Source organism: Giraffa tippelskirchi, chromosome 6, assembly GCF_054371585.1.
Source record: "Giraffa tippelskirchi isolate mGirTip1 chromosome 6, T2T-mGirTip1v1.2.pri, whole genome shotgun sequence".
NCBI lineage: Eukaryota > Metazoa > Chordata > Mammalia > Artiodactyla > Giraffidae > Giraffa > Giraffa tippelskirchi.
The window spans coordinates 103,696,184-103,720,131 of NC_137280.1; the positions used below are offsets into that span (position 1 = coordinate 103,696,184).

At 37.0% G+C, this 23,948-nt stretch overlaps 1 long non-coding RNA gene across 6 annotated transcripts in view; it reads left to right on the forward strand.

Moving 5' to 3' along the window:
* The window catches only part of LOC145509733 (uncharacterized), a 1,421,207-nt gene that overhangs the window by 314,947 nt on the left and 1,082,312 nt on the right, over nucleotides 1–23,948 (forward strand). For 2 of the 6 annotated variants that reach the window (XR_014056364.1, XR_014056368.1), the window contains exon 1: nucleotides 20,252–21,192. The exons of 3 other annotated variants lie outside the window; for them this stretch is intronic. This is a non-coding gene — a long non-coding RNA (uncharacterized LOC145509733). Of the gene's footprint in view, nucleotides 1–20,251; nucleotides 21,193–23,948 lie in introns of those variants that run through there. One more of the 6 variants, XR_014056363.1, reaches the window with a different exon arrangement.

The window sequence follows — 23,948 nt, forward strand, 5'->3', positions numbered from 1 at the left end:
AGAGGTCTGACAGAATATGGTCCACTGGAGAAGGGCATGGCAAACCACTTCAGTATTCTTGCCTTGAGAACCCCATGAACAGTATGATTCCATACATAACTGATATCATATGATATTTGTCTTTCTCTGGCTTTCTTAGTATGATAATCTCTAGGTCTATCCATGTTGCTGCAAATGGCATTATTTCATTCTTTTTTATGGTTGAGTAGTATTTCATTATATATATATATATATATATAATATATTTATCTATATATTATATATATATATATATATATATATAATGTACTGCATCTTCTTTGTCCATTCATCTGTTGATGGATATTTAGTTTGCTTCTACATCTTGGCTATCGTGAATACACAGTAATTCATTTTTAATTGTATTATCTTTATTAAGCCTGGGTTTTTTTAGGTATTAGATACACTAGCGTGAGTTCATTTTCATACTACTTGCAGGCCATTTACTAATAATTAGTGAAACATACCAAATCATCATTTTGTCTATGTGATTATCTTATTTACATGATGTCAAGAGACTTTCTTGACAAATGCTTCCAGCAGCTTGATTGACTGGCTAAAGTGTATATTAGGAAAGGGAAGACATGGCCACAGAGTAACTACAACTGAGATTTCACTGTTTACTTAGTTTGTAAGATTTAAAAAAATCTTTTAAAAGTTGTGAAATGCAACCCACTTATATATAAGTTTATAAAATACAAATATAAAGCAAGGTGAATAAATATAAAATGAAAACCCTTGTAAACATTACCCAATCCAATAAACAATATTGCGTATGGCCTTTATATTGCAGTACATTTATTTATTTTTTCGTAGACTCCTATTTGGTTTTAGCTATCTTGTATTATGGTCTATCACCGAAACGTGCATTTTTGAAAATAAATTATAAAGGTTTTACCAATTACACAGCAGAATTGTCTTTTCTTAGGTAAAACAGAAAAACTTCCTCTTTACTTTTGTCTTCAAAGGTGTCAATGATAAATTTGTTGATTTTCTTACCCTTTTTTGTTTCTAAGTATCTCATCTAAAGTTAGAGAATATATAAATGAGAAAAATAACAAGAAATTCTACTCCATGCTAATTCAGGGCTTGAATCTCTGTAGGAGATTGATGTTGTCTTTTCTTCTCTTTCTTAACAATATTCACAGCTGTCTTGGAAGACTTGCCAATCTAATTGTTTTTGCCACTTATTATGAACATGTCACTTCTTTTCTCAAGGAACTGTGTTACATATTAACTGTTAGCATGAAGATTCGATTTAAGCTGCTCATTTTTCATACACAAAATGAACTTCTTAGTCATGTCATTATATACTGCTAAATTAATCTCTTGCTGCCCTTAGAAAGGAATAAAAATGTTCTCATCTGCCAATTACTCACATCACACTCACTACAGCATTTCCTAACCATTTTGTTTTTGTTATGCTGTTTTTATTTTGCAAATGTGCTGCACAACTGTTTCTGAGAGGGTTTTTACTCAGTGGAGAGTTGAGTTGATTTGAGTTAAGAATGTCACATCAGTCATTAGATAGTAGATTTTATTTTATTTTCTCTGTTTCAAATACAAGGGTTATATTGATTGTACAGTTTGTGATAAACTGGTATTAGTATGTACAGTTAGAGTTTCCTTGTCAAGTCTTGATTTTTAGTAGATAGGTAAAGTTTTAAATGAGCTTATTTTCATACTTGTATCCAGGCCATTTACTAAGAGTTAGTGAAATATATGAATTCATTTTTACTTTACCTTTGCCATAAGAAATATATATAAACTATTTAAGGATTATACAGTAAGCAAAAGCTATAATACATTTAAGTGCAAAGTGAACGTATTTGGTTTTGCTGGACAGTTTGAGATTTATAACACAGAGAAGAAAATACTACTTGGAGCTCAGGATCATGATTGGGACTAGAAATATATGTTTGAGATTTGCCTATAAAACATGAAAAGATTCTCAACATTGCTAATTGTTAGAGAAATGCAAATCAAATAATAATAAAGTATTATCTCACACCCATCAGATTGGCCATCACCAAAAAGTCTATGAGTAATAAATGCTGGAGACGGTGTGGAGAAAAGGGAACCCCTCTACACTGTTGGTAGGAACATGAATTGGTGCAGCCACTATGGAAAACAGAATGGAGTTTCCTTAAAAAACTAAAAATAGAGTTGCCATATGATCCAGCAATCCCAGTCCTGGGGATTTATCTGGAAAGATGAAAGCTCTAATTCAAGAAGATACATGCATCCCAATGTTCATAGCAGCACTATTTATAATAGCCAAGATATGGAAGCAACCTAAGTGTTCATTAACAGATGAATGGATATATGTCTATTCACTATACACACGAAACTAACACAATAGTGTAAATCAACTATACTTTGATAAAAAAAATAGATAACCATTCATTTCACTGTACAGAAAAAAACACTCAACATTGTAAAGCAACTATATTCTAATAAAAAATTAATTAAAAAATAGAATAATAATCAATGCCATAATTTTGATTAATGTTTGTGTCATGTTCACAGGTACAGAGCTTACGTTAGCCTCTGATCCCCCAAAATTATTCTAGGTATTAAAAATATGAGATGAAATTCTAGCAAAATTATAGATTTAATGTGATATTCCTATTGTTACAGGTCAGTTCCTCTTGTTGCTTTGGTCATGGCTGAAGGAATGATACTAAAGTATTTGGGATTTATTGCAGTCAGGTGGCCCATGAACTTTACTCTTGTTTCAGTTTATGGCGGTGGTATAGATGTGACTTTGCTTAGTTTACAAAGTTCCACTCAGTCTATATTATGTTGATTATTTAGAAATACATCTGTTGGATTCAGAATTCCAGAAAGCAGAGGACACATCATGATCTTTGAAACATATTTTCTTCCTTCTATTCATCATCTTATTATTGTGATTTAAAAATCATCTGAGTTTTTTTCTTTATGTCCACAAATGCCCTAGGAGTGAAATAGAATATATATTATTAAGCACTTTTGATATACGCAGAAATAGACACTCAGAAACGTAAAATGACATGGTACGATAACCCAGTTTTTAAGTGACAGAATCAGAACTTGAATTCAGGGCTTTTTGCACTCAGGCTTTATATTTATGCCAGCAGGAGTTTATTATATATCGTATTGAGAGATGTCACTTGTATTCATTGACGACTGAGGTTTTCATTAATATATTTTTAAAAACATGTATTTCAAGTTATTATCAACCTGTTTTATAACAGAAAATGATGGCAGAAAAAAATGTCTGAGTAGCTCAAGATCAGTGCATTCAGGAGGAGTAGTTGTTGGCACACTAAAATTTTGACTTTTAGGCCACAGAGCACGAAGGAGACTGTGTTTTTAAACCTAGAAATATGCTATACATTTTAGTTCATTAGAAAATGGTTGTTAGTACAGGTTGAAAGGGAAATTTATGTGTGAAAGCATTCTTTTTATTTTTAGAAAGCTTATTAATCTTTTAATAAAACATAATAACTAAAATTGTAATAGTGCAATTAACTGTGTTTTTATATTTTAAATGTTGCAAAAAGAAAAATATCAAATGGGTTAGGTTATCAAACATAACCTTTTAAAAAGATGTAATGTAATCCAAAGTCCCAAAAGGACTTTAAGTTGGGGTTCATTGTAAAGTGGGCCATTTGGTTATAGAGAAATTAAACAAAGAAATCAATTGTCATTATTAGTGTAGGGCTTACTCTAAATTAATGGTGTGTGCTGTTAATGAACCAATGCTGCAAAATGAATAGAGTCGAAGAAGTAAGTGCTATTCCCAGCACTGTACATATTCTCCTAACATAATCAAGTAGTCTAATACCCAACCATGAATGTTGTATTGATTTGGGTGATTTTTAAAACAGTAAGTAAAAAAGGCAATGTCTTCCAGAGTGGGAAAAATGATGTGATTAAGAAAAGTCATTTTATTTTCAATTTTCAAAAAATATATCTCAACCTGCAGAGAGTGTAAAAAATACATCTTAATATAAAGCAGGAAAGCAGCCAAGGAAAAACTTTATGTGCAGGTAGCAAAACAAACATCATAATTATTTGTTCTATAGAACACATTCATCAAAGTTTTGCTGGGATTTAAAAACTCTCAGCTACCTTTATCTAATTTTGGTAAATGACACACATTTGTCACTGAAATTGTTTTCAATATTTAATTATAAATGAAGATCATTCATTTTTGAAAAGAATACTCCCTTTTGAACCAACGACATGCATTTCAAGACATAATATTCAGAAGAATGTTCTAATATAAGCAGAAGCTGTGGCTTCCTTTATTTAATCAATAATTTTATCTATATCTTTTCTCTTTATGGTAGTAGGTAAAGCAGAGAGACCTTGTATCTTCTCAAGGATGTTTGTACACAGCTGTGGTATTGGTAGGGGTGGTGGGAGAGGCTTGTGGGCTTTTTTTTTTTTTTTACTGTGGAGGAGCTTGACATTGCTTAAAGTAGTACACCGAAAATAGGTTTTATGGCTTCTTTGGAAGCCAATCCTAGATATCATCCTTTCCCTTCCCTCCAAAAAATCCCAAACTCAAACCGTCTAGTCAGGTAAACAACAAGCTGTTTTCATACTGTTTTATTAATACAGAGGGAGTGATCATAAATAATTTCCCAGAGATGGCTGAATTTTTAGAACTATCTATTCATACGGACTCTAAAGCTAAATTTTTCAGAAAAGAAAAAAACTTGCCATTTCTGATGGATATTAACTCAATGGTTCTTGATTTTATCAGACACAACAACTCTATTAAAAAAACTGAGGAATGACTCTTTACTATTCTGCAACAAAAAGCACACATAATATAACGTACCCATATACCTAGTAAAATATTGATCAAGTACCTTAATTACAATACAAAGGATGAATTTTGGAAAGCAATTTAAAGTAAAATATTTATATATATATAAATTCATATGTATCTTTATACCAGAAGATCTGGTGAAGTAGTGGGATCCTCACATTGATGTGTAGAATCACTGTGACAATGACAGCTATGCATGTGGGCTTCTATGACAACATCAGTACCACAACACAGTTTTCTGAATTGTTGGGCCATTCCTGGTAAACCTGTAGATTGTCAGTACAGTTGTCCTTTACATGGGAGCTGTGTTTTTGGAAAAATCAATGCATATTAAAACTTGTATAAATATTTTGCATTTACATATAAAACATAGCTGATATCAAGGTTTAGAAAATTAAAAACAAGATTTTTACCCATGTGACTGTCCAGAAGGACATTTCAAGCTGTGGGGATGTGGAATAAGCCTTGGTTATGCAATATTCTCCATAATGTTGCAGGATGTCAAACATTCCTAGCCCCTGGAGTCCAAAAATTCTGATACCATCTGCATCATGGAGCAAACCAAAAGTGTCCTTATATGTTTGCCCAATTTGAGAAAGTTGTTTTTTTTTTTCAAATTGTAGATTGTGATATGCATTTTTCTGTTAGTTATTAAGATGTTGTTGATGGAGCATTCATGGTATTTTGATCCAAACTCTACATGTAAGGAAAATTAAGACCAGAGGGAGTAATTATGCACTTTCAAAATATTAAAACAGAACATTTAGCAAAATGATATCAAAGCACAAACCACATATCTACCAAAACAGCTATTTGGCAGAGTAAGTGAAAAACTATAAAGAAACAGATCAGGCAACACAACACCCCAGCAATAATTTTCACTTTTCAACCATGTGTTTTGGCATCATATGCTGGCCTAGTAGTAATAAACCCAAAGCACTGGGCTGGATCCAGTCGCAGCTCTGTCACAGATTAGTTACGATGCTTGGATAAGTCACTTACCCCCGCCTGTGTACTTTTCTCCTCTACAAAATGGAATAATGCTCACTCCATCTATTTCACTATTAGGACACAGTAGTACCACTTGTGAAAATATAATATTTAGTATTGACAGTCCAGAATGCATCTTGTTATGTCTCCATTTAGTAGGTAGTCTATTTATCTTTAATGCCATTCTACTTTGCAATATGTATTGCAGGCTTTATATGTTTGAAAGAAATGAAACAGTTCAGGGTGTTTGAACTTATGCTATGAAATGATCTACCTACAGGTTAGTAAGTAGTTAACCTGAGAAGTCTATATACAGTATGTTGATATAGGTAAATATCTGTAAATATATTTTTTAGCTCCTTGGTTCTCAAAGTACAGTTCAGGCATTCCTCTGGGTTCTTGTCACTCTTCCAAGATGTCTGTAAGATCAAACATTTCTCATAAATAGTACCAAGTCCTGGTTAGCCTTTTCACTCCTTCTGTGGGAGCAGACTGTAGCATTTTCCAGAGACTCAGTGACATTGTAGGGATTTTGTTGTAAAAGCAGTTGGGAGCATCTATCTGTCCTCTATGCAGCAACACGAGCTGTAAAATGGAAAGCCATATCACTCTTCTCACTAAATTTATTCATGTATCTGAAAAATATCTTACTTTAAATTTCTAATGCAGTCAGTTCAGTTCAGTTCAGTTCAGTCACTCAGTCATGTCCAACTCTTTGCAACCCCATGGACTGCAGCAAACCAGGCCTCCCTGTCCATCACCAACTCCCGGAGTTTACTCAAACTCATGTCCATCAAGTCGGTGATGCCATCCAACCATCTCATCCTCTGTCTAATGCAATAAACATCAGTAAATACACTCCTATGTATTTGGGGTTTTTAATCTTGATTTTTAAGAAGTGAAATGTTCCTGAGACTCAAAAGTTTGAGAACTACTAATTTAGATTTTTTGCAAATTCTCTCTCATGAAAAAACTGACTGAATTGGTTTTTCTATGGCAAGTGTCTGTTTCCTGGTCCTGTTTGAAACTTCATCATCATAGTCTTCACTCTGTGCTCTCTTTAGGTTCTTTGTGACTCCCTTTGATCTGTGTGAGAACAGTTGCTTCTTTAATACAGAACTGTTTTAGTGAATGCAAAAATATTGGCTCCTCTATCTGTGTGCTATCTTCTCAGGTGGAATCTGCATTCCTCTGGTCTACAGGGTCTGCAAAATGCCCAAACTTGCCTCCTCACCATCCACACTGATGTAGCACAGGGCTCACGCTGCCTCCTTAAGAGCTACAATGAAGCAATGACTGGATTTTACCATCACTGACTTTTTGTCAGAAAGGAAATCACTTCCAAGGATGTATGAACTTCAGTAATGGCACTGCTTTGCAGAAATAATTGAATTTATAGTCTTCTTATATGTGGGTTCCTTCCACATTCCTGTCTGCTGCAAACCAGCAACTGAGCATTTCATTCTGTGATCATGTTGTACAGTCTATAAAGTCTAGTATGAAATGTGTAAAGTAGCTGATGAATACAAAGATGGATTACAAATCAGGTTTCTTTTATTTTTCCTTTTTTATTCAAATATTTTTCTTTTCTTTAAACATGGTTAGTCTTGAAAGGTAAATTGCTTTGGTATGTTTTAATCAAGTCCCTAGGTTCAGTTCTGTTGCTCAGTTGTGTCTGACTCCTTGCGACCCCATGGACTGCAGCATGCCAGGCCTCCCTATCCATCACCAACTCCCAGAGTTTACCCAAACTCATGTCCATTGAGTCGGTGATGCCATCCAACTATCTCATCCTATGTTGTCCCCTTCTCCTCCTGCCCTCAATCTTTCCCAGCATCAAGGTCTTTTCAAATGAGTCAGCTCTTTGCATCAGGTGGCCAAAGTATTGGAGTTTCAGCTTCAACATTAGTCCTTCCTGTGAACACCCAGGACTGATCTTCTTTAGGATGGGCTGGTTGGATCTCCTTGCAGTCCAAGGGACTCTCAAGAGTCTTCTCCAACACAACAGTTCAAAAGCATCAATTCTTCGGCGCTCAGCTTTCTTCACTGTCCAACTCTCACATCCATACATGACCACTGGAAAAACCATAGCCTTGACTAGATGGGCCTTTGCTGGGAAAGTAATGTCTCTGCTTTTTAATATGCTGTCTATGTTGGTCATAACTTTCCTTCCAAGGATGAAGGAAAGTTAATTTCATGGCTGCAATCACCATCTGCAGTGATTTTGGAGCCCCCAAAAATAAAGTCAGCCACTGTTTCCCCATCTATTTGCCATGAAATGATGGGACCGGACGCCATGAACTTAGTTTTCTAAATGTTGAGCTTTAAGCCAACTTTTTCACTCTCCTCTTTCACTTTCATCAAGAGGCTCTTTAGTTCTTCTTCATTTTCTGCCATAAGGGTGGTGTCATCTGCATATCTGAGGTTATTGGTATTTGGTAGCTGCTATATATTTAGAATAATATTAATATCTCTCTACTGCACAGCTGATGGTACTCTCTGCAATGAATCTAATATGTTTTTAAAGCAAACAGAACTGTATTGGCCAGATTGTGCAATAGTTTTTTCCCTTATAATTTTTTTTTGGCACCACCTTGTAGGTCCTCATGTTAGGAGGCACTGACATATTTTTATAAATTATTTTGTCCAGAAAAGGAGGATCTTGTAAGTTCCTAACTTATGAATGGTTTACATATACAAAAAGATAGCAGAGACTCCCCCTGCCTCAGTCTTAGACACTACCCACGTTTCTGTGGGGGGGCTAGGTCCTTGTGCCCCCCATTTCCAGTTGAGGATGTTTAAGCAAAGGATAATCAGAACATTTCCTGCATGCTGTTTCAAAGAGACCTAGGCCTCTGTAGAGCCCTAATCATAGGTTCTGAAACCTCATAAACCAAAGGAACCCTGTACCCTGTGGTCCCCAGTTAGAGATTTACAGATGATGTCCTACATTAAAAATCCAAAAAATTCCAGAGGATTGAACCCTGCTTCACTATGTTTAGTCCAACACTTCTTCAACTTCGTTAGCCACAGAAACCTTTTATGAAAGAACATGTTTAAACAAATCCTGCTGTTGCTGTTAAGTCGCTTCAGTCGTGTCCGACTCTGTGCGACCCCATAGACGGCAGCCCACTAGGCTCCCCCGTCCCTGGGATTCTCCAGGCAAGAATACTGGAGTGGGTTGCCATTTCCTTCTCCAGTGCATGAAAGGGAAAAGTGAAAGTGAAGTCACTCAGCCGTGTCCAACTCTTAGCGACCCCATGGACTGTAGCCTACCAGGCTCCTCCATCCATGGGATTTTCCAGGCAAGAGTACTGGAGTGGGGTGCCATTTCCTTCTCCAAACAAATCCTAGGGTAAGACTATATGGCAGGACATCATTTGAGAAATAAGGACTAAGAAGAAATCCAGCTGTTAAGTATTAATAGTTTAGAGAATTATCGTATTTCTGGTGCCCACAAGCTTCCACCTTGCCTTCTTCCTACCTGACTTGTTCCGGGTTCCATCAAGCAGAGATTGACTTTGTAGCCTTAGCCAGAGGACAGGATGGATTTTCTGACAGGGGCTATGCTAGCCACATGGGTCTGCTTGGTGAACTAGCTAGTATAATCCTACACTGCAAATGGGTTATGCATTTTATGAACTGCTACAGAAGAGCTTGTTCTGAATTGTAAATATCTACTTAATATTAAATGCTTAAAAGATAGCTAGTTGGGAAATTGGAAACTGGTGGCACTAAATGTTTGCCTTAAAGTTTTGAGAGTCAATATAACTTTGACTTTTTATTTAAGAGGAAAAGAAATATTTTAGCAAAAGAAAGGGTCAATTTAGGATGAGAAGAAAAATGAAGCTTTACTGAATTGGGGTCAGAAATGGCATGCTTCCTTATATATGTCCTACAGAGGGGCCAATCATCATCAACACATATTTCTTATAGAATATCTGGCTGTATAACACTAAATTCATTTTCAGAGACAAGACTGTATAATGGAATATATCCAGGTGAATATACATAGCTTGTAGAACCCAGGAGAAGCTACATTCATCCAGTGTGAGTTTTCTCTTCCAAATCTCCCACTACCAGACTTGAAACTTCAGAGCAGTTAAATGCCAAGCGAAGAGATCTATGACTCAGTACAGAACTAATGTTACATCTTAATATATGTGAGCTGCCATGTCTCCCCTATAATGAGGCTGGAAAACATGTTAACTGAAAGAAAGGGTACTCAAAAATTAATCTCAAAAATAGACTTAAAAAATCTTCTGGAACTTATCATGCAAGCGGCTCCAGAGAATTAACTTATCCCAAATAATTCAGTCTCTTAGTGATGACTCTTCTTGAGCTATCTTAGCAATTATGTGAAACTGTGATGGTGTAATTTTTATTAAAAAACAACTTCATAATTTTTCAAAAGTTTGTTATCTTTGGGCTAAGTTCTAAGTTTCTAAGGACCCTAGGAGAGAAAAAAACCTCAAGAACCTCAGTATAGTGAATTGAAAATATTAACACTTTGTCCTGATGTTACGGCAGGAAATTTAGCAGTTGGAGTAATTGAGAAAGGTTACTTCTCTCCCTGGATGAGACTGATGCTTATCTCTGCATGCTCAACTTTAAAAGGGACTTCTGAATTTTATTTTAGTCAGTTGGAAAAATAATTAAGAAAAAAATAAACCACTTAGCAAAAAATAAAAAAGGTAGTGTTTTATACTTTTTAATCTTGTTTCTCTTTCTTTTTCTATTCTTTTCTTTCTTAGTGGTAGGTCTAAATGTGCTTACTCTGGGAATTCTGATAGCATTAATTTTCAGTACAATATAATCAACTGGTTTATAATAAATATTTGCTAATTATAACATTTTAAAGTACTTTCTCTAGTGAGAAAATTAGTACTGCCAATGCTAGGGAACTACTTTCTGCGTACATTTCCACAGTTGTTTATTTCTTTAATCTCTTTGACAAGTTGTAGTTCCCTCTTAATTGGATATAAGCACTTAATGGACATATAACCAGATTACCTGAACCAAATTCTTATTATCCAGTGTTTTCTAGGGAGCTACATAGAAATGCTATTCCTGGCTCTGAAGTCTTAGAACCTCAAAGGTTCCATCCATAAATGGTCTCCTACTCCAGCTCTTGTTTATTTCTCTTGTGTTTTCCTTTTCAAAGGGACTACAAGGCTTAAATTCATTTATAAAGACTTAATCAGCTTCTTTGCAGGGGAAAATCCTCTTTTAAATATACTGATGGACTTAAAATGGAGTACCTTCATGAGTCCAATTTTTTTTTTTTTTTTCAAGATTAACTCATGAAATATATTTGTTTGGAAAGATCACTGCAGGCAAACAAGTATTTTTGCTTCATGGAAACATCTTGAACTACTTTCCTATGCTTTTGGGTCACGAAAACTCTAACCATATTTCGTCTAACACTCATACTTCAACTTTGAAACCCATGTGGATAGCCAGGGAAAAGCAATCTGTATGTTTCTAATTAATTTACACTTAACTCATCAAAATGTTGTTTTCTAAGAGCCATTTGATGTGTAAGAACTCTTATGAGCTTTTCAAATATGGCTTCTAAGCATTTTTCCTTTGAACCAGAAAGTCACTTTTTTTTTTTAAACCCCTGAAGCAAATGGAATCCAATTCTCAAAAGGCTTAGTTTGGTTCAAAAAAATGTCAGACTCACACAATCTGACAAAACATGTTCTCTTGCTTAAATGGATTAACTCATGCAGTAGGTGCTAGGTATTACAGGGCATTTTGTATCATTAGGCAAACAATGGCCAGAGTGTTAAAGAAATTTTTGTTTATTTAACAATTCCCTCAGGTAAAATAACATTCAACACACTCATGTGAATGGGCTTAGGTACTGCTGCAGGAATATGCAGAGGAATTAAGCATTTTTATCTGAAAAGTTCACACTGGTCTTTACAGCATGTGTTTTAGGTATTATCTCCCTGTTTTTTCCCCTAAATTCAATATTGTACACAGGAGGCTCATAGATTGGCACCATCCAGTATTGCTTCTCTCACCTTTTATATCAGGATCCTAAAAACAGTGATTATTACAGTAAAATACAGTGACAGATTCAGAGCACAACACTTGACAACTGTCCCAGGTGTGTCATATTTCATTATGTTTGCATAGTCCAAGTGCTTGAATATTATATTTTCATCTAAATTCCTTCCTTGATATTAGTCTTATAAGTACATTTTGGCTTTCTATCTAATAGCCACTTAGTTTGAAATAGCCACATTGATTTTCAAATCCGTTGTGTCATAATTGCCTAACTTACTTTTCACCTATTCATTGTAACAAAATTTTGTTTAGAGACCTCCTGTCAACCTACATATTATAGAAACAGACTCTTAGAATGTCTTTTAACTATTTTCTCTAACACTGAAGAATCCTCAGATATGCCCTTGTGATTTCTTCTACTGTTTATACCCAAATTTCTCCCTCAATTCAGGCACACACTAATTCATCATCCCTTTCTAACTTCTGGTTAATGGTTACTTATTTAGAATTTTCAGCTCTGGCAGGACAATTTTAGTTTACAGATAAGTATTCATACAGGATTTTGCATTATCACCACTGAATTTCTTGAGTAGTTATATACTCTTAATGATACTATAAGCCAAGTAATTGATTCTGTTGAGTGCCTATAAACCACATAAATTTCTATTGCTGGGAAGCTTTCTTTTAGTTTTCTTCCAGAAGTATTTTGGTTGGAAATAATATGAAAACCAAAGTAGTATGAACTTAATAGAAAGACAAATCCAAATCTTATAGACTTCAAAATGCTTTTGTATAGACACTGGTATTGTATAACTTCTGAAAGTTTTCAGTACACTAGTTATAACAAACCTATTTCATAGGCTAAATTCTAAAATATTTCATAAAGGTAATATCTCTGATTTTAGTATATACACAGATAACTTTAAAATGAAAAGTCCACTGAGTTCATGATTATCATTTTCCTTGAAGTGTTGGATGTTTGTTTCATCCATATATTTCTCTGTGGGTCAGTTCAGACTTTGGGCGATATGTGTGCCCTGACTTCTCAAGTTTATAATTGGATTATAACCCATCCTCCAGAAGCCCTACAAAGGGCTATCAAGGCATATTTTTTAATTTTGTCTTTTAGTGTTCATAGCTAGGCTTCTAAAATGAAGTTTAAAAAGTTATTGCAAAACCCCTCAAAATAAATCTACTTCTTTAATTTAAGGGTGACTTTAATATATCTCTCAGTGAAAGAACTTATTCTGAGAGATGGCTTTTATAGACATTATGACCACACTCACCCTCACTCATGCCACCCAGACTTTTATCTTTTGTTTTTCGGCAGCATCAACAGTGTAAGATGAAGTGACTCTGTAAGTTTTTGTCACAGTCAGAAGGACATTTGAAAAAAGCAGTACATGTGTGTTTTGTAATCCTTATTCTCTGATAAGTCATAACAAACAGCTAAAGCATACTTTCCACTGGTAGCAGATTGCTACTGGGAACCACTCCAGTTCACTTGTGGTTAAAAACATAACAGTTAGGATCAGTTCTCACACAGGCTAAAATCCAAATTATTGCCAAAGGACAAGGAGGTATTACTAAGTGATTACCTTTCAGTAGATCCAGTGTGATTGCAACTAGAATTCAGATGAATAGGACCTTTGGGCGGTGGGGAGTAAGAAAGGGAGAGAGGGAAAGAGGGAGGGAGGGGAAAAAAAAGGAAGGGAAGAAAAAGGAGGGCGGGAGAAGGCAAGGAACAGGAAAAAGGAAACTTCACAGTGGCTTGATAATGAAGAAAAAACATTTTTTTTAGCTTTCAAAATGCTTTCATAGATGTCTACCTATTTATTTGTTGTAGTTACGTCTAAATAGGGTGAGAAAACTACCAAAATAAGATTTAAATCATTCATCCCTGATACAAATATTGATAGATTCTTGTCTCAGTGACTACATTTAAACATACTAGAAATTGAATTATTTACTATGAGATTAGAATCCCTTTCAACTGGTTAGCAATCTTGCTTTTTAATAGAAATAATTAATCCAGACCAGAATTCAACGTGCTAATTTTGCTGTAGGAAGTATAAGTATGATTTCCCAAGAACAAAACAATCACACAAACCAATCTGAATGATCTATGAGTTGTATTTGCCAAATGTACATTTAGTGTAACAGGTTTAAGGCTTCTGCTATGTTGTCCTTTCTTTGAACTCAAGGGTGGACTGGGGGGATAATATTGGAACCACATGCTTTTCAGGTTAGCAGTGTTCTTCAGGAAACATAGTAGGGTCTATATGATTTTTATCAGGTTGCAAGACAATTGTCCTATTGTGAAGAACCATTCATCTGTTTCAGTGAGTCTATGCTAAAAAACCCTCTCAGATATTCATTTGTCATTATCTAGGTGTAATATCTCAAAACACAATTATGCTGAAGTTGACTTTACAATGGAAATATTTTCAAATACAGCAAGATCGCTAAACTTTCAGAGCATAATGCTTTTCACTGTTTTAATGGAAAAGGGCAGTATTTTAAATATTCTGGTGTTTGTTTTTACCAGGAGAAAACTCCTCTAAAAGTGAGAGGGCAGTGTGATGTCTAAAATTGAAAGGGTAAATTCCTGCTCTATCACATAAGTGGCTTTTGTAGGTTAGAAGTGAAAAATATTTTTAATTTAAAAGTGAATTTGGAGGTCTGAGCATGCTCACTGTACATCACTTTAAAATTATTAAAGTAGTTTGATTTAATAGAGTGAATCTTCTCAGGCTAAGAAGTACTTCACTTTGCATTGCATAAGCTCAGATGTTAGAACCCGATCACTTCCCAGCTGAAGAGCTTATAAAAAAATGTGAAGTACTCTAATAATTTTAAATTACTCTGTATTGCGCATTTTCAGGTCTCTGATCACCTCCCAATTCAAGTGCTTATAAAACTACTCCCATAATTTTAAATTGCTATGTGCACAGCGATTTAAAATTGTGAGAGTGCTTCAAAGTTTTTTAATAAGTGCTTTAATTTAGAAGTGAGTTGAGCAATACTTCAGTATAACTTCAAGAAATTGTTGAACTGATATAAAAATTTATCCTCTGGAAAGAAAATTACATTATGTATAAAAGGGTGAGGCTCCAAATGAATACATATGAAGATGAAGGTATCAAATGCTCAGGAACAATCAGTAAATGAAATGAGATAATCAGGTCTTGGGTGGGGGTTTGTTTGGTTAATTTTTCTTATTACTTGCTTGAGGCTATAGTTCTTGAAAATCTAACAGGTATTTCAATTCCTTTAAGCTGAAAAATTGCATATAGAGGACTTCATTTTTGATTCTCAGTTTTCCCAAAAATATCAGGAAGTTTCTCCTGAAATTAAAGGAAAATAGTATTGTTAGATGAAAGGAGGGTATCTTAGAAAAAGGGGGAACTGAAGAGAGATAAAACAAGGAAGAGAGAGGAAGGGAAGAGGGGAAGGGGGACTGGTGGGAGACAGTTTGTTGTTGAAGAAGTATTTTACCACTTGCCAGTAAGGTAGCTTCTGGACATTCCTGATTCCTTAATTTCTCATTTTTCAAAGGTAAACATAGCATGTTTTAAATTGTACTCATGAATGAAAGAAATTGTTTTCATTAAGAACAGAATTTCTTTCTTAAACCAATGTTTCTGTTCACCCTAGATAAACATGGAGGTTTTGTTTTCTACCACCACACATCATTATTATTACAATGCATCATCTGATTTGACTTTGAAGAAGGACACCATCCGACACAGATCTACATATTTGGGGGGTAAAATAGCATGATATGTGCCAGCTGCCAACAACTTGTTTTCCATATCTTCTCCAGCTTTTTTGCTATGCACTTCAGGGCCACATGGAGGTACATTTTGACCGAGTCACTTGGTTTGTCTACTGCACTACTCAGTATACTTGAAATATAAAACAGTTTGACAGGAACACAAGGCCTTGCATGTATTTAACTAGAATTTTACAGAGCCCGTGATTAATAACACTAAATTGAAATACATAAAAGATGAGGATGTTCTTTTGTCAAATTGTTGAAGCTTTGCCACTTACAATATACTGTGAGTTTTTTGTCCATTTCTAAATTTAATGAAGCCCTTACAGCTTCACTTCTAAGCAAATAGTATTTACAGTTTACTAAACTGAAGATGAAATAAAGGTAAATTGACTGCATATTTCAGCAGTTCATGATTGAGTACGGGAAATCATATATATCATTGAGCTCTAAAGTATAATACATGGGTGAATGTTAGTTTTTATTTCTCACGTTGCTGTAAATATTACTGTGCATCAAAACATTTGAAATAGTTTTCCTCATATTTGTTTTTTGACTTATGCAAATATTCTTAAAAATAACTATTTTCCTATATTTTTTAAAGATAGAAGTTTAATCTTTGTACTACTGGGAAATAACAGTTTCTGAATGTAATACTATATACATATACAAAGTAAAGCTCAGTAAGGATGTATGTACGATCTTCCAAAGAGGGTGACTATTTTAGGACAGTTTATCGTGTATCCTGTGTCACCATTTTCTAGAACTATTTTAGCACTGCTAACACAAATTACATTCTGTGTCCCCAGTAGGACACTCATTAGTGGCCTGGAAATATGGACTACTCTGATGTTGAGGCTTCACAGAAAGGAGTTGTCTGGTTCCAAGAAAGTCATCGGTTTTCTTTCACTGCCGGAGCCTTGATAGTTCATTGTAGAATTATCTCATGTTTTCTCCCTGACATGGTTGGTTTCAGCTTTTCAAATCTCCATAGACACTAATTAAAAAAAACTCTCCACAATGGTTTGTTCTGGGAACCAGAGGCAGTGGGGAGGGAAGGACAGAAGGATTTTCTTTCTTTCTTCTGAGTCACTTCTGGGCAGTGAATAAGATGTGCTTTTCTTCTTACGGTTGTCAGTGAAAGACTATCCCTTTAACTGCACAGCTTATTCATCATATGCATTGCCTTAACATATTGCCCCAAAGATCGATATCCTGATTTCCTTTCCCTCTGCCTAGACCAAGATAATTAGGCTCTTTACTTTGTTTTGTGTATAATGAAGGAGGCAACTAGTGCTCATAGGGAAAAAAGGCGATCTCCCTGTGGCAAATGTATTGACATTTACAGACACCGGCAGAGCACAACATGGGGAGAGTAATGAGAAATTTGACTGCTTTCCTCTCTTTCTCTGCTTCCTGTTTTTAGAGCTGCTGCATCCCACAGTGAATTACTAGCTACAAAGAGAAAGGACTGCTTAGGGACTGACAATTGAGAGCATTTACAATTAGCTGAATTGATTAACCTTTACAAATGTTGTTACTTTATGAGGTGTTTTTCTCAGCCCTGGTTGAACAGTATGCGTTATTGATTCAACATACTCCTTTACGGAAGCCCTGATTTGTCTGTGACTGCACCAGTCATAATGCCTGCCTTGGTAATCGTTTCTGCATGTTCTTGGGAAAATTTGACACAAAAGACTGATTGGCATTATGTAAATGGGGTCCACATCTCTCTCTCTCAGAAGGCTGTACAGCCAGTGGAATCCAGGGCACAGATCTGTCTCCCTGCATCCCCATTGTCAGGTTCATAGACAAAAGGTGCCAGACTCTGTGCCAGCCTCTCACTGCTGCCCGGTTCACAGCCTGACTCCCAGTAAGTGGCCTACAGGAGGAAAAGGGCCCAGTCACTCCTCTGAGGTTTCCAACTCCTCTGTATTCTCTGGTTTTTAGTTAGGTTTCCTGAAAAAATTTGGATTGGGCGTGTGTGTTTAGTGTGTGGGTATAAGGAAAAGGGGTGGTGGGAAATTATCCAAAAAATTGAAATATATTTAGCTTAATATTTTTAAGATTGTAGAATGACTTTGAGTGCCTCTTTGGTTGGTGATTCCAAAATCTATGGTGGAGGCATTTTCTTTTAATCAGTTTCACTCAAAGAAGTTTGGTGCTTAGAAATAATATCTAGAAATGGCTGCCTTCTATGCCTCATGCCCCAAAGAACTATATGAAAACAAAAATAAATACTATTTGTTCTTTCCTTCCTTCTTTCTTCCCTCTCTCCCCACTTTCTTCCTTTTATCCTTCTTTTCTTTTTCATTTCAAGGTGCACATTTTTGTGATCATAAAGATGAAAGGACTAAAAGCTTGAAATATGTACTGCAGAGTAGATCCATCAGCTGTTCCATCAGTATTCCTAAAATTCATCCTGCACCAATACCAGTTATATGATTTGCATTTACAGTACAAAATGAAGATACGGGACCCCTTGTTTATAAATTATTAAAAATTTCTAAACAGTAACTGCAGAGCCTTAAACCCAACTAGCTCTTCTAAGTATAAGGCTTATGTGACTGCACAGGTCACATCCCCAGGAAGTAGGCTCTGCCCTCATCTTTGACACTGGTATTTGTGAAAAGATGGAGGGAGGCATGGGCCTGGGATGGTGGTGTTTGTTTTCTTTCCAAACCTGAATTTAAACTTCCCTATTGTGAGACTGGTTTATTCTGGATCACACTGAATTGTGTTTGCTTTTTTACCATGTGAACTGCTGCTTAGTTGGGTCTGAATTGAGAGCACCACCCTTATGCCCATCTTCTGCATAGCAGATCCCAGCAACATGAAGCACTTTTATTCATGCCAGAATTCCGAGATTGGAGCGTTTGTTGCTCTGTGCATCCAGTAATGGCTGAAAAAAGTTTGTTTTGTTTTATGTGATTAAACTGAGTATTTGGATTATGCACATACAAATGTTCTAACGTAATACATAAACGTATTCAAGTGCACAGGATTTTTTTCATACATGTATGTGTATAACAGAATTGAGTTTATGGCATTCCAAGACACAGATGAACAATGATAGAAAACAGCCATTTTTTTAAAATGAAGAATTGATGCATTTTTAAAGAAAAAAATCAGGAAGCTGCTCTAACAAAGTCTGCAGCATTCACAGCATGATAAACAAATTAGAAAACAGCAGATGCAGCACAAATTAAGATGTATTTAGCACAGCAGCCCATCAGATGTGTGAACGTCTTTTGTAACTCAGCTCTGCAAGGTTGATGTATTGCACTTTAGACAACTGATAATGAACCCTCCTAGCAATTAGAAGTAGAAATACTGAGGAGTCAAAATTGTGCGGTTCCCAGTGGGCCAAAAAAGCAAAAAAAAAAACCCAAAAAACAAAAACCTGTGTGAAATTTACTTCTTTATGTGCTTGCAAAACAAAGAGAATGTTTCAATTTATATACTGGTGTGTTTGAATTTCTCTTGCCTTTTAAAAATTCCTACTTCATTTTAATTACCATCCGATTCTAAAGTGTCATTAAATAAGTATGAATTCTGTTGCAGTTACACACGTTTTATGGCCAATACAATGTCTTTCCTTTATGGGATGCATTATTTAGTAATCTTACATTAAGACAATAACTTCAATCATTGTGCCTTCAAATGGCAATAAGCGTGGTAATGGCTTTGCTGAGCTGTTGCCTGACTTTTATATCATTGTGTTTTCCCTTTATTATTAGAGCCTTGTTTTTATTTCTACACAGAGAGTGTGTTTTCCCCAATTTCTACTTTCTGAGAGTAGGGACAATTTTGCCACAGGGAACAATGCATCAAAGTCCATTTAATAGGAAGCATTCTATCCCAATCCAGTGCAAAAGCTAAATATGCACTGCTAATATTTGCATTTTCCCCCATCATTATTTGATTTAAGCAAGCATATCATTTCCTTCTAGGAGGAAGAGGTGCCTGGTAGTCACTCTTAGCTCCAGCAACAAATAGTCTAGGATTTTGTCAAGTATAAATTTTGACAACTTTAACTTGAAATAACTCACTGGAGAATAAGCCAAACAATACAAAAGTAGAAAAACAGTAGCAAATACGAAGAGGAAACCTAACTGGTGTATTCTGTCTGGGAAAAAGACATCTGATAGGTGACTTAAAACCCAACACTCTTATGTGAATAATCGCAGATGACTCTGATGTTCATGATTTTAGCTATGTTAGCATCACAGTTACGATTTCCTTTTGAGTCCGTCTGCAGCTGTATGTTGTTGAAATCTAACCTTAATCTCTGACCTCCAAAGAGCAACCTCCCAGGGTTAATTCTAAGTTGAATTTAGATGAGTGTAAGACTCAGTCAAAACATACATTTCTGTAATATAAATACAAATGTCAAAGTGCATATGTCCTGATGGGTCACATTGTGAACACAAAGGATAGAATTTATTTATAACGTGGAAGGCTTTCTGTGCTTCCCAGAGAGGGGTCCAAATGTCATAATTTACAGGGAAACGTTCACAGCGTCCAGAGGCCCTTTTGTCCTGCAGATAAAGGAGGAGGATGTCGTCACAGTCCTTCTAGCAGGAATCCACTTGGGTGGCACCAATCTTGACTTCGAAATGGAACAGTTAATCTATGAAAAACAAAAGTGATGGCCTCTACATCACGAAGCCTCAGAGCACCTGGGAGAAGCTTCTGCTACAGGTTTGTGCCATTTTGCTGTTAAAAACCTGGCTGGTGTCATGTCATATCCTCCAGGAATTTGGCCAGCAAGGTGTGCAGAAGTTTTTGCTGCTTCTGGCTGCTGCTGCTAAGTCGCTTCAGTCGTGTCCGACTCTGTGCGACCCCATAGATGGCAGCCCACCAGGCTCCCCCATCCCTGGGAGTCTCCAGGCAAGAACACTGGAGTGGGTTGCCGTTGCCTTCTCCAATGCACGAAAGTGAAAAGTGAAAGTGAAGTCGCTCAGTCGTGTCCGACGCTCAGCGACCCCATGGACTGCAGCCTACCGCTGCTTCTGGAGCTCCTCCTATTCTGGCGGCTCCACCCTCAGAATCTTCATTAACCAATCCAGGCAGCCACCCAGCAGCCCCAACCAACTTCCGGTTGTTACTGACCCCAGGGCCAATCACCAGCCTTTCACAGTTTACCTTAACCTGCCTACCTATTTTCGCTCTGGGTAAAGCAGACTGTCCTCTGCCTGAGCAGGGGTAGAGAGTTCCCTCCGCCGGTCTGATGTGCAGAGGGCTGGCAGGAAAGCTCTGCACCTGTATGGCTCCGACTCCCATGAGTACCTGCACGAGGTCACACCTAAAGAGACTCTGAAGAGATGGCAAAGGATGAGCAGGCCACTCCTGAAAAGCTGTTGACCCTGGAGGAATTTCAGGGCGGTTGAATTTCAGCTCCAGAATTTACGGCTTCTCAACCGCGGTGGCAGACGGGTCTGGTGGGCACAGGTGCCCTTGGAACATATTCATCAGTTCCTGCTGAAGAGGAGCCCCGGCCGCCTCCCAGAGGACTGCGCTGCGGCTCCCAGCTCCCGACGCTCCGGCCACTGAATGGGTAGGAATGACCGCTGAGTGGTCACAAGCTGTTCTTCTTTAGGCTGTTAAACAGGAAAGGAAGCCGAGAGCATTAGAAATCAGGTGACGGAGTCCAGGGGTCATGAACTAGCAGGGTGGAGAATGGAATATGCCTGTAGCTGTTTTATTGATTTTTTATTTTTCCATTTTTAAAATTTAAGTCAAGAATTTTTAAATCATCAAATTTTCATGTGTATAGAAGTCATTTGGCAGAGTTCTGTTTTCTCCATTTCCGCCTTAGTTGGTATTTGCACAGAGAAAAATGTTGGGATTAGTACCCAAATCTGTTAAGAGTAGTGTGGTGCCTGAAAGACACCTTTGGCTGCAGATTTCAGCAGCCTGGGTCCTGGACTTGCCATTTATCTCTTGTGTGAACTTGACTCATCTTCAAAGAGGAGGGTTATTTCAGCAAAGCCTGGCTTCCCCTGAGCCAGACACATGGACCCCTGAATGGCTTCCATCCCACCCAGCCTCCCACTGCTCATTCTTAAAACTGCTGAAGACAATAAGTGTTATAAAGCTTCACTGAGGGAGAAGTGTTTGCTCACAATTGCTGAAAACGTTTTCAGAGTCAATATTCAATCATATCTGAGCTTCAGGAAGTTGCTTGTATCAGATAGTGGTGGTGGGCCAGTTAGAGAGAAAGCATCTGAACACAGCAATGAGGTGTTACATTTTCAGCGACCCTTCCCCATTTGCATCTTCCCCTCCAGTAGTGCTCATATCTGTAATGGTCCAAAGTTCTTTGATCACCCAGAACTCACAACTGTGTCCTCTTGAGTGAAGCCCTAGTCCCTAAACCAGTACAGCAGTGTACAAGTAGCTGTTAAGGCAAACAGTGACAGAAAATCATGCCCCTCTCCTCTTTTTACATTGTAATCAGAGACATTCACAATCATAATTCACAAGCACATTATTGTCATTAAGGAGAGAATTACAAACACCAGATAGTTGATTAGGGGACAGGGCCAGCAGTGTTTCCAACAATCAGCAAAAGGCTGATGAAACGGGTGAGACTATAGGCTAGCACAGAACATTGTACTGTTAATAACCTTCAAAAATTATCTTAGTCCTCACAGGTGCAGTCTTCTGGAATGAGATTTTTTTCATAGAAAAACTCTGTGTTTCTTCTTTGATTGTGCATGCATAATACCAGTATTAGAAAATTGTATTATTAATAAAAGTTTTGACCTCTTTTGGAAAATTTTCTACCTGAATTTTGGCGATGAAGGAGAAGGCAATTATTGACTTTATTATAATGATAGACTGTAATGTACTGAGCCTCATGGTGTTGAATGTTAGAAAAACCCAGCGTTGATGCCAAAACTCAGCCTCTGTACACCAATACCAAATTGAATTTCAGAGACAAGAGTAAGTGAAGCAGAAAAGACTAGTTTTATTGCTTTTCCAAGCAAAGCAGGGCACAGCAGGCTAACGCCCTGAGAACTGTGTATCCTGACCTGGAAAGGGTAATGAGGAGTTTATAGTGATATCCAAGAGGGTGTGATCAGCTTGTGGACATTTTTCTGATTGATGGTGAGGTAATTTGGAGTCAGCGTCATCAACCTTCTGGTTCTGACAGGTGTGGGGTTTATGTACTTGTGAGCATACAGTTAACTTCTTTCACCTGATGGGGGTTTCAGTGTCTGCAAAACAGTTCAAAGATGTTGTTATGTATATTCCTCGAGGGGGAACCAGGACTCTGCCCCGAAGCTGCACTGTTGTTTCTTGTTCTTTCCTAGTTTCCTCATCTTCTCCCTTCCTTGGTAAGTAACTGTTTGAACATGCCCATTGGCACTCAGGGAAGGTCAGGGGGCTTAAAAGAAGTCTATTTCCTACAGACAAGAAACAGGAGACATAGAAAGGTTTTTATGCCCAGGAGCCCCACAGGGTCCTGCTTGGCTTCATGATGATGACAGGGCAGTCATTATTATTAAACACTGGAAAAGAAACTTCGGCTGGTTGTGTGGTTTAGGAGCACAGTTTTTTAGAGTAAATTTCTGTAAGATAGGGCTTCTCTGGTAAAGAAGAAGGCTCGGATGGTAAAGAATCTGCCTGCAATGTGGGAGACCTGAGTTTGATCCCTGGGTTGGGAAGATTCCCTGAAGAAGGGACCGGCTAAGTAGTCGAGTATCCTGCCCTAGAGAATTCCAGGGACAGAGGAGCTTGGCAGGCTATATATAGTCCGTGGGGTCACAAAGATTTGGACATGACTGAGCCACTTGTCTTTTCTGTACGGTGAGCAAAATTTGCTCTGTTAAAAGCTAGTTATATTCGGAACCTTATTTAACAGTCAAACTATAGTATTTGACCTTCATTTTAATGTTGTATAATATTGGCAGTTATTAATGATTATCATTTGATATGATAGCTTTAAAATTAGACCAGATAGCCTGCCAGCATATTCATCAGCTTTAATAAGGAAATGAGGTGGATTCTCTGGGCAAACAAGGCACATTCTTAGACCCCTAATCCAATTGTTTTGTTATTGTTTTGCTTAATTTTAGGTGTTTCCTTTCCACCCCCAACTCTCCTTTGACTTGTCTACCAGTATGTAATGTCCAAGGACTTTCCTGGTGGCTCAGACGGTAAAAGAATCCTCCTGTAATGCAGGAGACCAGGGTTCAGTCCCTGGGTCTGAAAGATCCCCTGCGGAAGGGAATGGCTACCCATTCTAGTTTTCTTGCCTGGAGAATCCTATAGACAGAGGAGGCTGGAGGCTATAGTCCGTGGGGT